The 22,723-nt window shown below is 41.1% G+C and overlaps 1 long non-coding RNA gene across 1 annotated transcript in view; it reads left to right on the top strand.

The window, feature by feature from the left end:
- LOC150021550 (uncharacterized) overlaps positions 1-22,331 on the top strand; it is a 55,483-nt gene extending 33,152 nt beyond the window's left edge. The window contains exon 3 of the long non-coding RNA XR_016511144.1: positions 22,129-22,331. This is a non-coding gene — a long non-coding RNA (uncharacterized LOC150021550). The remainder of the gene's footprint in view (positions 1-22,128) is intronic.
- Positions 22,332-22,723: the final 392 nt, after the last annotated feature.

Here is a 22,723-nt window from a genome sequence, read left to right as displayed (position 1 = left end):
ATTTATTGAGTACCCATTGAGTGATAGATATTCTATTGGGTATATTGGGCATACCATTTAATCTATATAGCAGTCCTCTGCAGTGTGTATTTTTATGCCTGATATCATAGAAGTAAACTTGCTAGTCCACAGAATTTAAGAAAACTGTCACAAAGGTAGGAAGGGGGAATAATCTCAGAGCCTGCACACATTTACAGCCTCCAGGTGTCTGATATGCCACACTCTCTCCCGTATAGTTTTTTTAGATCTCTAAAGGTCCTGAGTCTCTTCCTCCTTCTCCTCCCTTCCCTTTTTCTTTCCTTTCTTTCTTTCTTCTTCTATTCACCCACTTGATAATTGAAAGAAAATTTCAGGGTACTTAAAAAACCCTAAATTTTATTTTAAATGATTTTACACTCACAAGAAGCTGCCAAAATAGTTCCTATGTACCCTTCTCCCAGCTTCCCCCAATGACATCATCTTACATAAGCACAATCCGTTATCAAAGCAAGGAAATCACCATTGGTACAATGCCATCCCAGACCTTATTTGGTTTTCACCAGTTTTTGCATGCACTCATTTCTCAAAAAACTTATAGTCTAGTATTTCTCTTATTATAGCATAATTTTAAATTGAGATTCCTGAAGTGAAATTAAGTTCACATTTAAGAAGTTAAGAAAAAGTATATGCCTTTGGGGAAAACATCATTCAAAATCACTGAAATAAAGTTTTGGCACTTAAAGGAGTGAACCCTTTGCTCTCTGGAACATATACTCTGTAAAACAATGAATTTTCCAAAGCATTCTAGATAGCCAGAGGTGAGAATCTCTGACTTCTAATCAGAATATGATGGAATTGGCCAAGTCCTTAATGAAATGGAAATATTGTAAAAACTTGGTCCATTTTCAAGGTGTCCATGTTTAACTGTGCAGAGGTTTTTTTCCACCATGTTGCTCTTCAGTTTCCAAAATGCATCAGGATGCCATATTACACAGTGTGGGCAGAATATTTGTAAGTTTGGCTATCTCTTCAATTCTTTCCATGTGTGCCATGGAATTGAAGTGCTAGAGTCAGGCATTTCTGAATACAATTTTCCATATGTATTAGATTCACCACTATCCACTGAAGCACACATCTGATCCAGTTTATTGGGGTGTGGGATTCAGGCAGGATAGTAAGAAGCCAGGAAAATTCCTTGGCAAGTGGAATGGGGAAACTGAGAGAGTTAAATGGCTGAGAAATTTATAGCCAGATAATAAATCAAAAGGTCTTATCTTCCTCAACCAAAGACACTTAGGAGCAAATGGTTTACACATTCCAGACCATGCTGGAGCAGACCTGCATCCATGTGGTCCTCTCCTTTGGTAACATTCTTTGAAGGTGAAGCTGACCAGAGAATGACCCTGATCTATCCACATGCTCATTTTGATAAATCAGCATATAAAAGGACACACTCAGAAAGCTGAAGAACATTCTATTGAGATCCTCCCCTGAGACGTTCCCCTAAAATTTCTGCCTTAGGAAACAGATAAAACCCTTAAGACAAAGGACTCAGTGCACACGCTCTGTGGAGCACACCTGTGCCTCCCCTTCTTTCCTTGGTTGTGTATCTTTGCTTTCTTTCTCCTAAGCTCTAAAGGTTCCCAGGAAACTTGCAACCAGGGGAGCAGTGGGAAGCAGCAGCTCATTCTGGGCTAACCCCCTGAACCTCACTCACTCTAAGGGCCTTCCTTTTGCTCTGTAACTTGTTTCCTGAGTTCACGCGGCTCAGCTGGGTCACTTCTTATGTCTCTGTGATGTTCTTTCTAGAGGGCTACACCTAGGCTCAACTCCTCCTCACGTTTCCAAAGGGCCAAGGCAGCTCCACCTAGACTCACTCCTGTCATTATGATCTTGCCTCTTCTACCATAAGCCCTTCCTTTGTTTCACTGTCCCCAGCTTTAATAAACATACTCTCAAAATCACCAGAACTCATCTCATGAAACTTCCTGCACAAAGTCAAGAACCTACACATTCCAGAGTGTGCCAGGGCAGACCTACCTCAGTCTCAGTCCCTTTCCAGTGACAAAATTACTTTTTTTTTTTCACTTTGAGAACACTTAGAGTAAAAAAGTGAGACAGAATGGTATGTGCTAGTTCTGATCTGGACATGCTCAGGTCAAGATAGCCAGCTGTTTCTGCTAGTCTCTGACTGGCACAGCACACGAGAAAGAAGCCCCCACAACAATGGCTCTCATGCTCTCTCACCTCATTCTCTTCATTTTGCTGCTGGTGTATGATCTTTCTAGGCAGCTATTATTTTCTCCCAAAATGAAAAAAGAAAGGCCTCCCTAGTGACATTTCACAGAGATATGCCATCAGACCCAGCAGATAGGTTCCAAACTGGCCCTGGCTCCTTCAATCTCAAATGCTTTTCTCTTCTGTAATCTCCAATTCTGATAGTATCACGAAACTTGAATGGCGTCCTTAATGCTGCCCTTTCCTTTGCCCCTGACATCTGCTAAGGGCTTAGTGCTGTTGATTCCACCCCTTACTCACCTCTCCTTCTGTCCTGTCATTTCCATTCCCACTTCCTTGAATCTTCAGCAAGAAGGAAGCTGGCCACTCTCCTTTGCCAGACTGTGAACTCTCTGGGGGGTGGCATCTGCATCTTAGCCACCATTGTGGCTCTGAGACAGCTGTAACATGCTTGATAGATGGCAGGCCCTCAGTGATGTTTGAGTGGTTCGCTCAGATGCAGAATACCATCCTGAGGGACTAATTCCCCAGGCAGGACTCCGCTCTTTTTAGCTGGGCTCCAAGGTTGCAGAAGAGGGAAAACAATGGGGAGACAGGCCAAGTGACCTGGGGTACAAGGGCCTCCCTATGGCCCTGCTTCTCGTGACTTGTTTTAGTTATTGCTACCTGCCCAGCAACCATCTTCTATTCCCCCATAACCCCAAACTTCCATATCCCCAGGTTGGAACAGGTGAACCTATTATCTGAGAGCTAACAGTCATGGTTCCAGATTTCCTGTTACGTACTCTCAGCAACATGCTGTCACTCCTCATTCAACAACTGTTCATTAAGTTTTTTGTGTGTGTTAGGTACCCTGTAGTTTTTCTTTCATCAGACTATCTTATATTCTCTATTGCTCACTCACTCATTGTGTCTATAGAGGACGTGTGTGTGTGTGTGTGTGTGTGTGTGTGTGTGTGTACACCAGCATTGCTTTGGAACTCACCCACTCACTCATTTTATCATTTCACCTGTATATGAATCAGAACTCAGAAACCAAAGTGGTATCTCTCAGTTTCCAGGGCCAATTTTGGACAAGGCCTTACAAGGCAACATGCACCATCCTACACTCCCTGCCTCATGCCCCACCCTGACAGCAATCAGATTACTGAAAATCCAGCCCGCAGAACTACATCTTTGAGCTGCATTCTGGTGGATTTTCTTTGCCAGGTACTTTCAAACTTCAAAAGTTGTCTCTAACACCCCAGGATTTATGTTTTATCTGTTTAAGAAGATAATCAGGGCACCACCAGGCATTTTGTAGGAATACCCATTGAACAGGCATCTGGAGTATTTGTTGTAAAATATGCTTGGGAGCCTCCAGACAGATTAAGCTTTGTCACCGTTGGGTATTGAAGGGTCACAGATTCCAATGAAGTGTAGCAGCCTGAGTCTGCCAAGCCTGGGACTTCAAGCTATCCTTTGATTCACCAAAGCAAAAGGAATGGAAGCTTGGGCTGTGCTGACTTTGAACCCCTTGAGCCTGCAAAATCAGATTCTGGAAAGGCCCACAAATCTTGTTGTGTTAAAGGCAATGTGCTTTTGGAAAAACACAACTTCCTGTTTTTAATCCTGAAAGCAAGGTTTTTAAATTTCCAAATAATACTCATAAAGTTTCTCAGACATCAAACAGATCTTGCATAACAATATTTTGAAGATTTAAGGGTAAGTAAATTAAAAGCATGTGCATTAAATGTCCCTTAAAATACACACGTGTTTTAAGATTATGGGAGGAAAGTGCTTCACAAAAGGCATATTGGGTTTCATGAAACCCTGAATGTTTGAAAAACAGGACATTTGATGAATTCCAAACAAAACCAAGTTCTCCTATCTATGGCAGAATGCTGTAAGCCAGTTTTCTGTATTTCCAAGACAAATGGTCTGCCCAACCCTGGATGAGAACAGCCTCCATGCCTCACAAGTGAAGCCCTGCAATGTGAACCATCAGTTTCAGGGGAGAAAATGGGAGTGAGGTAATGGTCACAGCCATGTGGCCAACCCTCTGGAGCGGCCTGATTTACAACTGCTTTGGGAGCCTCACAATATTATACCGCTTGCCTTTGTACACACATAATGTCTTAGCCTTCCCACCCCACAAATGTGTTAGGTAATAGTAAAGGTTTTTCCATTAGGGCATGTAAAATCTTGGCTTTGGTCCAAACCAAAATTCAGCTACTCCTTGGGCATAATACTTGAGGTCTAAATAGAACTTGGCATCGTCCTAGGGTCTCTCAATCAATCAACTAGCATTAAATGCCCCCTAGAGCAAGGCAGTTTTAAGATTGAGGGCAGGGGGAACGTGGAGAAGAGGGCCTATAAAAAGTTCAGAAACTCAGAAGACAAAGTCCCAATTTCAAGTAGCTAATGATCCAGCTGAGGGGCTAACACACATGGGAAATTATCAAATGCCTCCTGGCAGCATAGATAAGGAATGAATGCTGGATTAGAAAGAGACTCTGAAAGAGAAGAGAATTTTGATGGGCCTTGAAGACTAAGCTGGCTCATACACTTGTGAAAGTTCACTTGTGAAATGTTTATGAAACACCTACTATATTCAACACACTGGGCTAGTAGGCGGAATACAGAGTTAAACCAGACAGGCCCGGTCCTTGCCCTTGAGTTGGGAAGATAGGCATCAAACAGCTAATTACATCATTTATCCCTAATGGTAATTGTGAGTGCTAAAAAGGAGAGGGATGGGGTACTGAGAGATGCCTCCAGAAGGGGTATTTCACCAATTATGAGTTGAATTGTCCCAGACCCTTAAAGTTTGCTCCACCTGCCTGCTTGTTATAAATTCAGAATCTCAGGCTCCTCCCTAGTCCTAGTGAATTAGAATCTGCATTTTTAACTTAATTCCAGGCAATTCTTAATGCACATTAGATTTCTAGGAGCAGTGCTAAGTTAACACAGTATGCAGCAAGAGAACAGAACTCTTGGATTACACAAGTGTTCAAATATCTGGATTAAATGGAAGAGACACTGCTTTTCCTGGATGATAGTTATACACCTGAGTCAAATGTGGAGGAGTCCACATCTCTTGCATAGATGCTGAAGGATACCTAAGGTCAGTTAACAGGCCATTCATCTTTGCAACTTATGGGGGCTGATTTGTCTATTTGTATCTTATTTTCAGTTATGCATCTACTGGGTCAGGATCCTTTCATGTTCTAAAATAGAAGATCTATTCTGTTTGGCATCAATATTTCCCTCCTGTTCCCCTCCCTGCACTCTCAGTGCTGGCTAATGCTTTCCAGATGAGGTGTGAGCAGCTGTTAATTGTACCCGGATCAGTCTTGATTTGTGTTTCAGTCAGCAAGGCACCTCACTAATGGGTCTGAAACTTGGCAATAGGCCTGGGACCAGTGTCAAAGGAAACAGATCCAAAAGACACACTGAAAAAGGCAAGAAGACAGGGAGTGGATAAAAAAGGTTTGGGGGATGAAAGGAGGGGGAGGGAATCAAAGGGACAGGAGAGAACTATAGAGCCTACTGGGGCAACTCAGCAGAAAAACAGATCTAGGAAGGCAGGAGAGGTGGAGGAGGGGGAAGAGAGGCAAACCCAGTAAGAAGGTGGCATCTGTATCTCTGAGGCAAGATAATCAGACTGTATTTTGTGATATGACCCCGAGTGGTCGCTCACAGTGACACTGTACTTGGGGAGCGTCAGTCAGGCCAGAACCACTCCTTTTTGCAAGCAGTAACCTGACACCTCTCTCTCCTCCCCAGCCCCCAGCTTTCAAGGGCTAGGCAGGGAGCACTGAACTCTGACAGGAGCCAGTGAGTGAAGGCTCAAGTTCCAAGCCGGACAGAGTGGAGGGGCCCAGACACACCTTGGCTTTATGAGGTGAGGCCTGAAGAAGGGCCTCTCCTGGCTTGAGCTTCTGGAGCTGGCTTTCCTGGAATTGAGTTGGAAAGGGGCCTTGTTAAGGGAGGGGCTGAGAACTGAGGCCTAAGGCCTTTCTGAATTGGACACATTCATTGTATTTATTTTAAAAATATCACCTCTAAAGAAGGAGGAAATCAATTTGCCAATATGAATTCCAAAGTGTTTGAGTGGGGGAGAACCCGCATATCCATGCAAATTTGTGCAGGGAAGAGAGAGTAAAGAAAATAGCGGAAGAGATTAACAAGAGGCACAAGAACAGGGGTGGATAGGCTGAGCTTTGCTTAGGCATTTGCAAAGCAGTGGTACAGCCCCCACCCTTACACTACCAAGAGACAAATAAACAAGCCTATGTTTTAGAGAAAAAAATACTTCAAAAAAGGCATTCATGTTCAAGCAAAAACTTATACACAAATGTTCATAGCAGCACTGTTCACAATCACTAAAAGGTGAAGACAACCCCCAAATCCATCAACTCATGACTAATAAACAAAATGTGGTATATTCATATAGTGGAATATTATCCAGCCATAAAAAGAAATTAAGCACTGATAAACAAAATGTGGTATTTGCATATAGAGGAACATTATCCAGCCATAAAAAGAAATTAAGCACTGATAAACAAAATGTGGTATTTGCATATAGAGGAACATTATCCAGCCATAAAAAGAAATTAAGCACTGATAAACAAAATGTGGTATTTGCATATAAAGGAACATTATCCAGCCATAAAAAGAAATGAAGAACTGATGCAAGCTATAGAACTGATGAACTTTGAAAACATTATGTAAAGTTAAAGAAGCCAGACACAAAAGGCCACATATTGTATCATTCCATTTATATGAATTATACAGAAATGGCAAATCTATAGTGACAGAATCCAGTTTAGTTGTTACTGGAGGCTGAGAGGGGACAGGGCAGAATGGGGAATGACTGCTTAATGGACATGGAGTTTTCATTTGGGGTGTTGCTAAATTTCTGATACTAGATAGTGGCAATGGCTGCACAGTATTGTGAATGTACTTAATGTTACTGAGCTGTGCATTTTAAATTGGTAAATTTTATGTTGTATGTATTTTACAATTAACATGCAAAAAAGCACTAATATAAAATAACATCATTGTGAAAATCTGAAAAAAAACAACAATTTGTTCTCCCATAAACTTATTTTATAGTTAGGTACTGCTTTTATTTCGATTTACATGTGGAGGGGCAAATTCACATATGACCCTGAAATGGAAAGACAATAAGAAGTGCTGATGAAGAAAAGAAAAATGGTGATGGAAATAAGAGGGTAAAAGTCAAAGAAAACCAGTTACCTATAGGGTAGGAAATAAAAGACAGGGATGGCTGCCAAAGAGGGTGGCCAGAAAAAAGTGAGAAGAAATAAGCTTATGATGTTTCACCTAGGAGGGAAAGACCTCAGACATAAGGAGAAGGAAATAGAGAACAAGGGAAATCTTTGAGTAGTGCCAATCACACAGAAAAAATAAAAAATCTAAGATGAACTAAAAGAAACTCTTAAACAACAGAAAAACAAACAATGTGAACAATTATTTATCTTACACCACCTTTTATTTCCCAAGAGATGAGACCTTAAAACTGTGATGTGCCATAGATCTTGGAGCAAGGATCTGAGAGTGGGAGTTATATGGGGATGGATCCTTCCTCTCCATAAAATGGCCCTTCTTAACTAAGGCCATTATCCACCAATGGCTGGTCTCTCAAAACTGTGGTCCCTGTGTTGGACATGATTAAGCAGAGACTAGGGGAGCCTCAGTCATGGACACAGCAAGGAGAGTCGTATGTTGAGTGGGCAATCAGGGAATAACATTTCTGAAAACCCTTGCAATTCTGTGATCTTGGTGTGAATGATTCTAAGCCATGTGCTGGTGCCTAAGAAAAGGTCGGTCAGTGGGTCAGGAGATCAGTCTGTGAAAGTTTACTACAAGCACATGCCCTATTTAAAAGATTTGCTGGATGGCTTGTGATGTTGACCATCCTCTTTCATACAGCAGCATTATTTACAATAGCCAAGTGCTGTAAACAGCCGAAGTGTCCATCAGTAGAGGAGCGGATCAAAAAATTGTGGTACATTTTCACAATGGAATACTATGCAGCGGAAAGAAAAAAGGATCTCTTACCTTTTGCAACAGCATGGATGGAACTAGAGAGTATTATGCTAAGTGAAATGAGCCAGGTGGCGAAAGACAAATACCATATGATCTCACTTACAACAGGAACCTGATGAATAAAACAAACAAACGAGCAAAATAGAACCAGGGGCATGGAAACAAGAAACAAACTGACAGTGACCAGAGGTGAGGGGGAGGGAGTAAGTGGGGGGAAGAAGGGGAAGGGTCTAGTCAAGGAACTAATGTAAATGACCCATGGACATGGACCACAGGGCAGGGATTGACTGTGGGGGGAGGGGGGTAAGGGGCAGGGGAGAACAATGGGGGAAAATTGGGACAACTGTAACAGAACAACAATAAAAAAGAATTTTTTTTTTAAATTAAAAAGATGATAAAATATTTGTTGGAGAGACTTATAAGGCCCTGTCACATAGTGAGTTGTTAGACAGGAGATTATACTGAACACACTGTTTTTATGTGTATATTTTTCTAGGTCAGTGATTTTCAATCTTTTTCATCTCATAGCACACATAAACTAATTACTAAAATTCTGAGGCATAAGCAAAAATATCTTATATTTCTTGCCAATGTGACAAAAAATAGGTATGATTTTGGTGATTTACCAAAAAATAATAATAATAGTAATTACCTACCCTTTTTGCTCCATATTGACTTTTTTAAAAAGTCAGGTGCTGGAGGGTAGAGGCAGGATAAATGATGATGGAAACAGACATGACTTGGGGTGATGAACATACAATATACAGATGATGTATTATAGAATTGTATACCTTACACCTATATAATTTTATTAACCAATGTAACCGCAATGAATTCAATTTAAAAATCAGGAGCCTATATTTGTACATAACGATTTCTGGTACCAAGAATTAACCAATCAGACGCAACTTTATTATGTCACATGACCAATAAGATGCAACGCTATTATATGACCTGTATATTTATGTTTCAAGACAAATAAGACAGCTATTGATGTGTTGGCTGTTGTCATTTTTTAAATTTGACAATATAAGGGAAAAGAAGTCAGTGCCCCTAACTAAATAGTCAGGTATTGCTCATTTTAAAAATTCTTGTGGCACACCAGTTGAAAACCGCTGCTCTAGGTGATTAAATAGTCTTCAACAGCATTGTAATGACTTGGGTGTGTGTTTGTTCAAGAGCATTATGATAAAAGCAAAACAGGGAGATGGGAGCAAGACAGTGATTCTGGGCAGACAGTATGGATTTACTGTACCAAAGAAAGCACAGAAGCTGTACGCTGTTTTGCAAAAACTATCAATGGTTGAGAATAATTCTGATGTGATGATAAGCATGTTGTAGATAGGGACTAGGCCTTCAGCCTCAGTCCTGGAATGAAGACAGGATGGATCTATAGCTATCCACAATGGACATGTAGCATGAGCAGGACATAAACATTTATGTTATAAGCCAAAAACACACATGCACAACACAAAACAGAACAAAACATACAAACAGCAATAGGACCACCTGCATTTTCTAAGGTTTAAAGGAAGGGTATCTGTGAAAGAAATCAGTTTCTGGAATCTGGGTTCCTTCATTGTGCATATCTGCTAATGCATTTGAATCTTATGAGGAATGTGGGTTTTTCCAGACTGAGCCTATAAACACTCATTCTTGAACCGTATGGAGACTTAGGGGATGTCTCATTTCCTATGAAAGGAAGAAGCTTGTGAAGGCCTACCAGTACTTTGTCCCAGATGGAAGAAGATGGACATAGCAGGTGTCCTCCTAGGATCTCTTAGCAGAGGTCTAGTCTATGAAGAGGTTAGGAGCAACAGCCACTTACTTGTGTAAGGCCCCACTCAAGTAGGAGGCCAAGGCATCCACTCCCTATAAGGCTGCACTTGTAGCTACCACCATCCAGATGAGGAGGCTTTGCTCAAGTGGCCTGCGATTTGCAGCCTTTATGCCTTTCTCCCCTCTTCAGGCTACTCTGCAGCCCAGAACTACACACTTAGCAATTGAAGGGCACAACTGTTTTCCCTGTAATTGGGGCTGGGGAACACAATTTTTCACAGGCTAGGAGGTAAGTACAGCACTGGAAAATCACACTTACGTGATGACAGTGTCTTCCAGGCCTTCCAGTAAATTGATGAGTATATGATCCTCCAGCAGCCTCTTACTGCACTCAGAATACATTCCTAAATCCTTACCATGGTCCTCAAGGCCCTATCTGATCTGCACCATGACACCCCCTCCAACCTCTGTGGTCTTATCCCCTGTGATGCCACCTTTACTCACTTGTTTCTAGCCATGGGGGCCTCCTTGAACACTCCCATCTACACACTCCCACCTGTCTCTGAGCTACTGTGCCCTTTGCCTTGGATACTTTTCCCTCTGTGTTTGCATGGCTCTCTCCCCGCCCCCCTTCATTCTGGCTCTGCTCAAATGTCACATCTTACCACCAAAGCATTCTATGACCACCCTTATCTAAATGGCATTCTTCCTCCAACATTTACCTATCTATTAACAGTAGGGATAAGTGCTAATAGAGCCAGGGAAGGGGACAAATAGATTAAGTGATGGAGGAAGAACATATATAAATGCATAATTATATAAATATATATTAAAATACATATTTATATATCTTGTTTATCATCTGTCATCTCCATTAGAATATAGGTACCACGAAAGCAGACACTTTGTTTTGTTCACGACTGTTTTCCTGGTACCTTAAACAGTCTCTGGAACACAAGGTTCAGTGAGCAGTTGTTGAATAAATAAATGGCCACTCTTGTGTCTGGCTGATTACCTAAATTACTAAAAATTACTAAATTTTTAGTCTATAACTTAGAGCCATTTCTTTAATGGTTCTTGATCTCTTCTTATTGCACTTAAGCCTCAAGTCATTGCCATAGTTCCAAACAGAAAATATCTTTAAACCACTTGAATCCCACTCAGAGGGGGAGCAGATGAACCTGCCTGTAGAATTCCCTTGTATATAGCTACTTCTTCATTGGACACAGCCTCATACCCATCAATCCTGTCTCATGACTCAAGAAACTCCTCTCTTCTTTCTACCCAAATCAGAAATAGGTAGGCTCCCATAAAGCCAATGAGACTATCCATGTCTCTGTGGTAACTGATACCCAAACGTTAAATGACCTTATTATATATATCCAGCTGGTGACTATGCAGGGCAGCAGAAGAGCAGCTCCAGGCCTCCACCATATTGGCTCTCAAACAGAACTGTTACCATGTCTATAACAAACCTCCTCTATCCCTCAGCCCCCACTTCTAACTCTACTCCCAAGATCCTATGTCCATAATGTACTCCATGACACTGACTTGGGATGACCTGGCCTCCTGGCACCTAAATCTCCTAAGTCTGATCTCTATGGCTGCCTGTCACTCTGTCCTGCTGGACCACAAGCAGCTTCACCATTCATTTCCCTACAGTCCAAGCCCTGGGAGCAGTGATGCCTGAGGCTAATATCTTTAGAGTAGCCCATCATGTATGACCCAATGACAGCTCAGCTTCTGACCACTCCTCTCAGTGTAGAACCTTGTGTAAGCACATTATCTCAAATGCCCTAAAAATGAGAAAAATCAAAGGACAAATCCTTAAAGCCTGAGGGGTTCTCCGTCAAGTAAGTCAAGATGCTCTGGACTCAAGTTTCGGTTCGTAAGTGGCCAGCTTCTCTGCTCTTTTGATGTTGAAAGGACACTAAGAGAGGGGCTGTTGCTTCTGAAACTCAGATGGTGCTGTCTCAGGAACTGCCCTTCCTAACTGATGGAGGCTTTCCAATCCTGCAGGAGGGCAGCTTTTCCTATTCCGGTGCCTGTCTGGGATAGTGGCCTCATCTAAAAAGGATAGCTGGGAACCCTGTGGCAGGGAGGTTGTGACCGGGAAAGACAGGACAGAGAGGCAGGATGGTTCTAACTTGTTATAGGTGCCTGCTCCATTACACATATGTCAAGCCTTGCTCAACTAAGGAGTGTGGATGTTGATTCCCCCTCCCCTGCAATGTATTTGGGGATTTTTTTCCCCAGCTGTAATGAGTTTTACTGTATCTCCCATGCCAGAATCTTTTTACCTTTGAGGAGTAACAATAATAACAACATTATGTAGATAGGCAGCATCTAGATATTCAGCAGAAGGCATAACATTGTGATATGCAGAGTTTAAGAATTTAAATGTTTAGTTACATGTCATTAAAACATTTTAGAATCCTTTCACACACACCTAGCCTGTGGTGCCTTGGGCATATTCACTCGCCTACAGCAGAGAAATAGATGGAGTGGGTGTCAAAATAAGTCCAAGCCCTCTCACCTACCAACATAATCAGGAGTGGAGAGAATTTGAACCAGATTCTCACCATTCACAAGTGCCCTGCCCCCATACACTTTGATTCCTGATCATTCTCTAACTTGCACCAGTCACATAAGAAACAACTTACTCTTTGTCAATATAATGTATGATTAAGAAGGTAAAAAAAAAAAAATCCTATTCCATCAGAAGGCTTTTCTAAGTATGAAGTAAAACCTAGAAATCAGAAATGGGAAGGTTAATAAATCTGACTACATATTAACTAAACATCTTGGCAAGGTAGTAATCCTTGATAAGCAGAATCAAAAGACACACTAGAAAAATATCTGCTTCCTATTTCACAAATGGTTTTACTAATAAATACAGAACTTGAAAAATTTCAATAAAAATCCTACCAACCCAATAAAATAAAGAGTAAAGACTATATAAATATGGAAAAGACTATATGAATAACTCTGAAATGTGTGAAAGATGAACATGCTTATTCATAATAAGAGAAACTAATTAAAAATACACTGACATAATTTTTCACCTATCAAATTGACAAAGTCCAAAAAACTTGATAAACTAAGTTTGTGAGAGTTTAGGGAAATAAGCACCCCAATACACTGTAAGTGGAAGTGTAAAATAATATATTTAATGAAGAGAAATTTGGCAATATTTACCATAATCACAGTGCTCATACCATTTGACTCTCTCTAGGAATTTATCTTAAAATATACTCGCATCTGTGAAATGTATATGCAAAGTTATTTAATGCATCATTATTTTAAATAATGAAAGGTTGGAAACAACTTAAAAGTCCATCAGTAGGGGGGCTACTTAAATTATGATACATTTATACAAAGAAACATTTCCAACTTAAAAAAGTGACAATTCTTTTTAATATGCTGACATAAAAAAATTTTAAGACATATTAAGTGAAAAAAGAGACATACAAAAAAGTATGCAATATATACCATCTTTTTTGTGGAGCAAAGTGAGAAAATAGCTGTACGTATTTACTTTTATATAAAATAGCTCGGCAAGGATACACACACACAAAAAAAACTGGTAATGATGGTTGCCCTGAAGAAGGCAGCAAGGTGGGGAATGTAAGAGAGATATTTTACTTATATCTTCCCAAATTTCCTATCTGGTGAATGTATTGCCTCTTCAAAAAAATTTTAAAGCAACTTATTTTTGTTTTTGTGAAATATCAATTAATCCAACCATCACCTTCAATAATTAAAATCTTAGATAACACTTTAATAAATGCAGGAAATAACCTTTGAAAAGTCATTTTTTTTAAATTCATGGTTGGATAAGGGAGATGAGCGATTGAAAGTGTGAGAAAGTAGGAAGAATGGATGTCATCCAGAAAACTAGAGAGGGATGATGGTGAATGAGGAAGGGAGTAGATAGGGAAGGAGGAATGCACAGATGGGGGGGAGGGTCACAAATCAGGGGGACAAGCAGCAGTTGCTGAAATGGGTGCTGAAGGAGGAAACGGATGCTACTGCACTGGGGCGCTCACCTCAGGGTGTGCCTCACACCAAACTGTCTTGAGTTACTACTGCTCTTTGAGACTGAGTTTATTTTTCCAGGGACTTCTTGGGGGTTTCTCCTGTGCGTAAGGAATTGACAAAGGTTTGAGAGATTTACTTAGGAAACATGGAGGTCCTCTGACCCCACCAGAGAAAATAAACAAGTGTAAAGTGGTCCTTACAGGAGCATAAAATAACTGTGACTTCATGATTTGGCAGAGTATATCAATATCATGAATTGTGGATATTTAGTGGGTTTAATCGGATTTACTTATATGTGTACAAGTATTATAAGGTGTGAAATAACGTCTAATTCCACACAATTTACCCTAGTGTAATTCGCTTCTTTAATATTGATGACTTTGTTTCCGTAACACTTTAAAACACGCATAGTCACTACACTAATGGTTTGCTTAGGTACCTTCTCTCATGCACTAGTTGGTGAAATTTTTGAGAGTACTGGGTTTTACCTGTCTCATCTTTGTATTCCGAAACCAGGCACATCACAGGTAATCATCGCTGAGTTTAACTGACTTCAAACTGCTATCAGTTAGGAGTTACGTTCAGCTGCATGCAAGGAAGCCCCACCCACACAGGAAAAACCACGGAGGTGGCAGTCCAGCACGTGTGCGGTGTTTGCAGAGGACCATCCAGGGCCTGGGCCTGGGCCGATTCGGCGCTTCCGCTCGCGGACTCAGCACTCCGCCGCCCCTGTCAGATAAAAACAGCGGCGGGGAATGGGGGGGTGAGGCGTCCTCACTCCCCACGGGACTGGAAATAACGACACAGTGCAAGACACCAAGCCTGGGATGCCTTATAGCCCCGCCCAGCGAGCTCCGCCTACATCTCATTGGACAGAAGTGGATCACGTGCCTCCCCAGCTGCTGGGGAATCTGGGAGTTCAGTGGTTTGAGAGCACTGCTGTGGCTCCCAATAAAATTCAGTTTTCTTAATAAGTAGAAGGGATAATGAACAGGCGTATTGGTCCTAGGCGTTAAAAGGCAAAAACAAAAACAAAAAAACACATTTCCAACCGTGAAACTTTCTTTTATTTTGTGTATTTCTCCTGTGTGTAGATTCGTGGTGGTGACGTTCCATTCCCTTGCATATCCCTGTAAGTTCAACCTAACTATAGACCTGAATCGGAAACCATGCATTACCTTCCTTCTACCACCCCCATGCCACTGGCGATGTGTCTGATGTATTCAAAGACTCTAAAATAAGTACCAAGTATCGGGGGTAGTGCATTTCCCAGACTGCATACTCGGTCTTCAGAGTTGAGGATTGGATGGATATTCCTGAGGGGCAGAATTGGATGCAAATTACTTTTCACTCTGTTGCTCTTTGGCAATGTTAGCCCCCTCTCCACAATGCAGCAGTCCTCTGTGGATTCTATCACCGGATTGTCTCCATCAGTGGATCTTTTACAAAAGTCTGGCAACAGAGCTTTGCCTGTTCCAATCCTCCGAGTCCTCCCCAGACCACAGGCGTTCTCCTGTATGGTTAAGTGATCTCTCTCCTGAGTCTGAGGAGGAAATGTGTGCTGGTCTCCTGTGCTTCTCTCCAAGCAGGGGAAGGTTGTTTATTTCACATAATTAATGAACGGAGAAACTGGGCCTAATTTATTTTACTCATAGGAATGAAAGTCTGTTCTTTCAAGAGAAAAATGTGTGTCTTTGCCTCACCCAAACAGACAAACAATTTCCCATAAGTGGTAGATACACTTGGGACAAAGGTGAGGGGAAAAGGCAATTCTCAAAAAATCTAAAAGAGAAAAACTAAGCACAGTTTAAAAAAAAGTAATGTTTCTGTTTTGGTCATGTCATTTTAAATGCTATATGTTATCACCTAAATTATTATTAAAAGACATTTAATGAGAATTTTTGGATGAAGATGATGTGCTACAGACAGGATTTCTGTGGCCTTTCTGAATTTTCTAGCTGTTAAGCCTGCTGGCTGTTAAGCGGCCTTTAACTTATTTTGAATCAAGATTATTGGATTTTACTCACATGTCAAAACTAAACAGGGAATGACACATCTCAAATACCTGCCTGCTGTAGACAAAGCAGTGTGCTGGGGACAGCGATAAATTACAAAGGCTGTGGCTCTGAGGCCCTGTCAAACTGCATTTGCAAAACTCTTTGCAGGTGAGTTTTATGAATCCTTTAGAGTAGGCCCATGAAACCTATGTCCTTCTCAGCAAGGGCATTAATTTCAAACCAGTAATAGTCCTGTGCCTGTGTAGTTTTAAAAAGGAGGTTGTGGATATAGTCAGTAATATTGTAATAACTATGTATGGGGCCAGGTGGGTACTTGAAATATTGACGGGACCACTTTGTAAAGTATATGATTGTCTAACCACTATGCTGTACACCTTAAACCAATACAGGGTAATATTAAATGTAAACTGTAATGGAGGAGTAGTAGAATGAGAAGAACTTGGGTTATAGCTTCAGGCCTATCTATGTGTAGATTCCAGCTTTGCTGTTCATATTAAGGAAGTTACCTCTAGCAAGTACACCTCTCTGCATCAGTTTCTTCATCTGTAATTGCCTTGCAGGATTGTTGTTGCTGAATGTAAAGCTCTTGACTCATGTCAAGATAATTGATAGATGGTCATTATAATTAATACGCAGAGCATTTTCCAGTGAAAACTTCTAAACAAAACGAGGTGGGCATTGGCCTAAATACTACCTCCTGAGACATGAATGCTGTTGTCACTGACTTAGTTGTGCTTGTCCTACTCTCCCACCTCCTAATTTATTCTGCCTGGAACAATTTGTGCTAGACATCATCTCCTCTGGGAAACTTCCTTGAGCAGCAGGATTGGGTTAGGTGCTTGAGTGCTCCCAGAGAGCCCCCTGAGCTCACTTCTATGGCAGCCCTTAACTGACAGTGTTCTAACTGTCTGCCTGCTCTGGGACTATGTTTTGCTTTGTTTTGACAGTAAACAGGTTATTGTAGCTACCCATTTAAAGAAAAATCAACTTTATTGAAGTATAATTTAAATAACATAGAATCCAGTCATTTTCAGTGTACAGTTCAATGGTTTTTCAGTACTTTTATAGAATTGTACAATCATCACTACAGTCTAGTATTAGATCAATTCCATCACCCCAAAGAGATCCTTTGTGCCCATTCCCCAGCCTCAGGCAACCACTAATCTACTTTCTATCTGATAGATTTCTTTTTTTCTGGGTGTTTCATAACAATGGAATCATGCAATATCTATTCCTTTACATCTCACTTCTTTCACTTAGCATGAAGAACTTTTTGAGGTTTATATATATATCAGTAGTTTATTTCTCTTTCTTGATGTATAGTGTTCCAATACATGGATACATAGGGACCAGGTTCTGTGCACTATTGTGTACCCAGTGACTAGTTCAGTGCCGGGTATTACAGTTAAAGCTGAGAAAATGATTCTTGCTTCAATTAAGTTGAATTGTGATAATATTGAAGTTGGTTTGATGTATCAATGCATACCATAGTGAGGGGGGCAGATAAGAACACATAGTCAAATACCTGTGCAATGTTTTGGCAATGTCAAGTCATTGACATGTCATTAAATTTCAAGTCATTACCTGAAAGGACTCTCCAGTAGCTTCTTACCTTACTACTTTATTTTGTGTGGATTTAAAAAAAAGATTTTATTTATTTATTTTTAGAGAGAGAGGAAGGGAGGGAGAAACAGAGGGAGAGAGACATCAACGTGTGATTATCTCTCTCACACCTTCAACTGGGGACCTGGCCCACAACGTAAACATGAGCCTGACTGGGAATCGAACTGGGGACCCTTTTGTTTGCAGATGGGCACTAAATCCACTGAGCCACACCATCCAGGGCTCTTTTGTGGATTTTTAAAATTCTGAAGTGAGAACCTCCCCTCACCTCAGCTGTTTTGACCTTTTTTTCTCATTCTCCCTGAATACTCTGATGATTAGTGATGTTGAGCATTTCTTCATATGTCTATGGGCCATCTCAATGTCCTCTTTGGAGAACTGTCTATTCAGGTCCTTTGCCCTTTTTTTAATTGGGTTGAGTTTAATTTAATTGAGCTTGTTGTCATTTTATTGTTCATAGTTTTGATCTTACTCTTTTTCTTAAATTAGTCCTTTTAATATTTCATGTAATAATGGCTTGGTGATGATGAATTCCTTTAGCTTTACGTTTTCTGGAAAGCACTTTATCTGCCTTTCCATTCTAAGTGATAACTTTGCTGGATAGAGTAATCTTGGTTGTAGGTTCTTGTTTTTCATCACTTTGAATACTTCTTGTCAGTCCCTCCTTGCCTGCAAAGTTTCTTTTGAGAAATCAGCTGATAGTCTTATGGGAACTCCTTTGTAGATAACTCTCTGCTTTTCTCTTGCTGCTTTTAAGATTCTCTCTTTATTCTGAAACTTTGGCATTTTAATCATGATGTGTCTTGGTGTGGTCCTCTTTGGGTCTAGCTTGTTTGGGACTCTGTGCCTCCTGGACTTGTATGTCTATTACCTTCACCAAATTAGGGAAGTTTTTCTTCATTATTTTTTCACATAAGGTCTCAATTTTTTGCTCCTCTTCTTTTCCTTCTGGCACCCCTATGATTCAGATGTTGGCATGTTTAAAGTTGCCCCAGATGTTCCTAATCCTCTTCTCATTTTTTTTTTTTTTTGCATTCTTGTTTCTTCTCTTTGTTCTGGTTGAATGTTTATTTCTTCCTTTTGTTCAAAATCATTGATTTGAATCCTAGCTTCCTTTCCTTCACTGTTGGTTCCCTGTATATTTTTCTTTATTTCACTTTGTGCAAACTTCATTTCTTCCTTTATTTTTTTGCCATATTCTATGAATTATCTGAGCATCCTATCACCAATGTTTTGAACTCTGCATCTGATAGGTTGGCTATCTCCATTTCATTTAGTTCTTTTTGGAGGGTTTTGTTCTGTGCTTTCATTTGGGTTATTTTTCTTTGTCTCCTCAATTTAGCAGCACCCTGTGTTTGTTTCTGTGGATTATCTAGAGCTGCTTTGACCTGTAAATTGTGTGGGGTGGAGCCTTAGGTAATGGCCAGCGCAGGGCCACCCACTTCACCACTTTGTGGTTCTGTTTGTGATGGGGGAGGGCCTGGAGAGGGGATAATGGCCCTGCCCAGCTTCTGGTGATTTGTTCAGCTCTCACCCCATTTCTAGTCCCTTCACCCACTTCCAGTATGTGACTGGCGCCCTTCCAGTTGATCCCCTGGGGTTTGCGAACATTTTAAGACCATGTGGGCCCTTTAAGCAGAAAAGATCTGGCAGTTTCTTCCATTGTCCCAACCCCCACTAATTTTTACAGTGAAAGGCAATGTTTTTTTATCTTACCAGTACTGGAATGTGGGCTGTGCTGTCTGGACTGGGAGCACTCACTCTCAGGTTATCCCTCCCGATTTTTATACACCATACATGAATATGGGACCATCTGTTCCACTGCTGCTGCTGTCACAACTTGTCTCAGCCACGCTGCCTCTCTGCCCTGTCTCTGCAACTCCACCCCTCTTACCTATCTAGATGGATGTGGCTTCTTTTAATCCTTGGTTGTTGGACTTCCATACAGCTCGATTTTCTCACAGCTCTAGTTGTTATTTGTTTTTGAGATCTGGCTGTAATTCTTTCTATGGTTGTATGAGGAGGTGAAGCATGTCTACCTATGCCTCCGTCTTGACCAGAAGTCCAAATTTCTTTTTTTTTAAATGACTGTCCAAAGGAAATAATTTAGAGAAAATATTATACCAGAACTATTAATAAAAGAAAAAAGACTGGACATATTTAAATGTCCCACCATTTCAGACCTATTGTATGATAGGATGGACTACTCTTATCCACTAAAAAAATTAGAAGACTATACATTTTATGATATACAGAATATATGTGCATACAAAAGAACATTAGTTAAACAAAGAATGAAAAATGTTATATACAAACTGATTATAGATGTATAAAATATGTACCAGAAAAGAGTATAAAGTGATACACTTATTTGTATTTGAGAATTTTTTATGACATATAATGGATTTTTAAAACTCAATGCCCCCCCCCCCCAGACCACAAAGTATGACTTCCTTGTAAAATATGGTCTCCATTTCTACCTCTTTTTCCAGTTTTTTTGCATCAGTGAATTAAAAAACAAAACACTATTCTTCTCCTTAGGCATGACACCGAGGCCTACTCTATCAATACGTAGAAAAGCAGGGGTAGAAAGAACCTAAAGGCCAACCAAGTCCCTCTTTCACTTTACAGAGGCAGGAACTGATGTCCACAAATGGTCTTGTCCAAAGTGTCCCAGCAGGTTGGTGGGAAAGATAATATAAAACATAGGTCTCAATCCTCTTCACCACCTAACATAGTCTCTGGTATGTAGAAGGTATTCAAAAATATTTGTTGAATTAATGACTGACTTCTATAACAGAAAACTGATACGCCAGAATTCATTGAAATGCCCACATCCTGGCAATCTCCCCTCTGGGTACCCAGCTGAGGATAGGAAATGATTTGCTCACAGAGCAGAATTAAAAAGCAGACCAAAACAAACAAAAAACTCAAGAAATAATAGACGGAAACCAAAAGCAGCACTCTCCCTTGGTAGAAGGCCGCTGTTTGACTTAAAATACTTGAACAGTCTTAATTTTCATGGGTGTGCCTGCTCTCCTGCTGATCTGGGTCCTGGGCCAATTAAAAGCTATGGGTTCATTTTGGTTTATTTTAGGCAGCCTGCTGTGGCATCTTCCTGTTGTGGTTGGTGATACTTGTATGGTTGAATTAGAGCATAATGCTCGTTATTTTATTTCAAAAGGAAGCAGAGCTCATTATTTTATTTCAAAAGGAAGTGTATGGAGAACCCTTGGGGGAGAAGGTGACATCTCTCATTGCACAACTGGGACAGTATGAAAAAAACTGAGATGGAGAAGGCCATGTGGCAACTTGTGAGTTTTGGAGGCCATCCCAGAGAGGGGGAGCTCTCTATGCTAATGTGTGGGACAACCGTGGGCAAGTCACTCTGCTATCATTTTCTTCAAGGGTAAGTAATGACTCCGATTAAGAGATTCAGAGGAAGTAACAGATATGAAAGAATTTTTTAAAATATGAAGTGCTATACCAACTTGTAATGGTGATGATGGAAGTTGAAGTTGAATTTAGCATGGGCAATATTTTTTTTAAAAGCAATTGGCGTGATGTCGTTTCTTTTGAAGTGAGGGTGAGCAGGATAGAGTGCTCAGAGGCCATGCTTATAAGGAGGGAGGGAAATGACCAAATGATGGGGTCATATGGCAGGAACAAAGGGGAAAAATCTTTGGCTACAGTTTCCTCTTGTCCACTCATCTGCTTTCCAGCTACCACTAAACACCAAACACTTGTGGACCTTGAGACTACAGGCCCTTGGTTATTTCCCACCTTGGCCAAAGTTTATCTTTCCCTTTCCAGTGACCTTTTCCTATCAGTGCATGTTCATCATGGGACCCTGAGAAATAGCTGTGGTTAAAAAGAAAGGATGACAGATTCCAGAACTTGAGTGTGGACCGGAGTTCTTCCACACATTAGCTGCGTGACCTGGAGAAGTTTTTTCATATGTCTCATCCCAGGTTTCCTCTTCTGTAGCAAAGGAAAAACAACCTGTATAACCTACCATATAGGGTGTGTCCCAATGAAATGATGTTTTTGAGAACTCTTTACAAACTTCAAAGTGCATTGCAAATGCCTTTCCTTGTTATTCCTTAGACCCCTTTCGCCTCCCTTTCTGCATTTGTAAAGTAGAGGGATAACGCCCTCTATTTCACCAGGCTGCTGTGGCTCTAGGTGAAAGCCCTCTGCATATAGCTGGTCTCATGTTACAGCGCACCCTAAATCTGGAAGTTCCTATTTCTCTACCCTATACTGGAACATTTATTTCCAATCTGACATGTTTTCTATTCCATTGTTAAATTTCGCTCTCAGAGAGCTTGCAGTTTACTCGGTAAGCTAGGACCTGCCTGTGATTTACCTGACCAGCCTTCTCTTTTCACAGGGGCCCGCCACTGTAGGAAGCTGAGATCCTTATCTGAGACTAGAGACCCTTCGTTCTATCCTCCAAGGAGATTTGGGCATTTTGTCTGCTCCAGTCACTCCTGCCATGCTGATTAGGGGGAGACCCTGGATGAGAGGGAAAAGCCCAGAGGACTGCGGCAGCTGGAAGAACACGAAGAAAGAGCATGCAGCCCTGGGCTGCTCAAAGCCTTACTAAGGACACTGAGCCCTAAGGACACTGAGCGAGGTGAGGGGCCGTGTCCACTGAGCTGGCTGGCTGTCTCCTGTCTTCCTTCCCGAACAGAGAGCCCCTTCCATTCATGTCCACATGCATCTATTCTCCGCCTCTTGAGTGGGTCTGAAATGGGAAAACATCTGCACTAATTTCGTCAGGGTGTGATTTATAAGGACTCCCTGCAGTCTCCCCTCTCCCTTCTCCTCCTCTTCACCTCTGGGGCTTGGGGGTTTCGTGTTTTTTGTTTTTTAACAGGCTTGTGTTTCTTGAGACTGGGTCACCTTGATTTATTATGCCCTGGACTCATTAACAAAAGACTCAGGGACAGGTCATTTATTTTCTGAGTGGCGATTTCCTGTCC

Source organism: Furipterus horrens, unplaced genomic scaffold (genome assembly GCF_987537825.1).
Source record: "Furipterus horrens unplaced genomic scaffold, mFurHor1.1.pri manual_scaffold_1, whole genome shotgun sequence".
In the NCBI taxonomy this organism is placed as follows: domain Eukaryota; kingdom Metazoa; phylum Chordata; class Mammalia; order Chiroptera; family Furipteridae; genus Furipterus; species Furipterus horrens.
The sequence above is the reverse complement of the archived record's forward strand: the minus strand, read 5'-3'. Positions and strand labels throughout refer to the sequence as shown.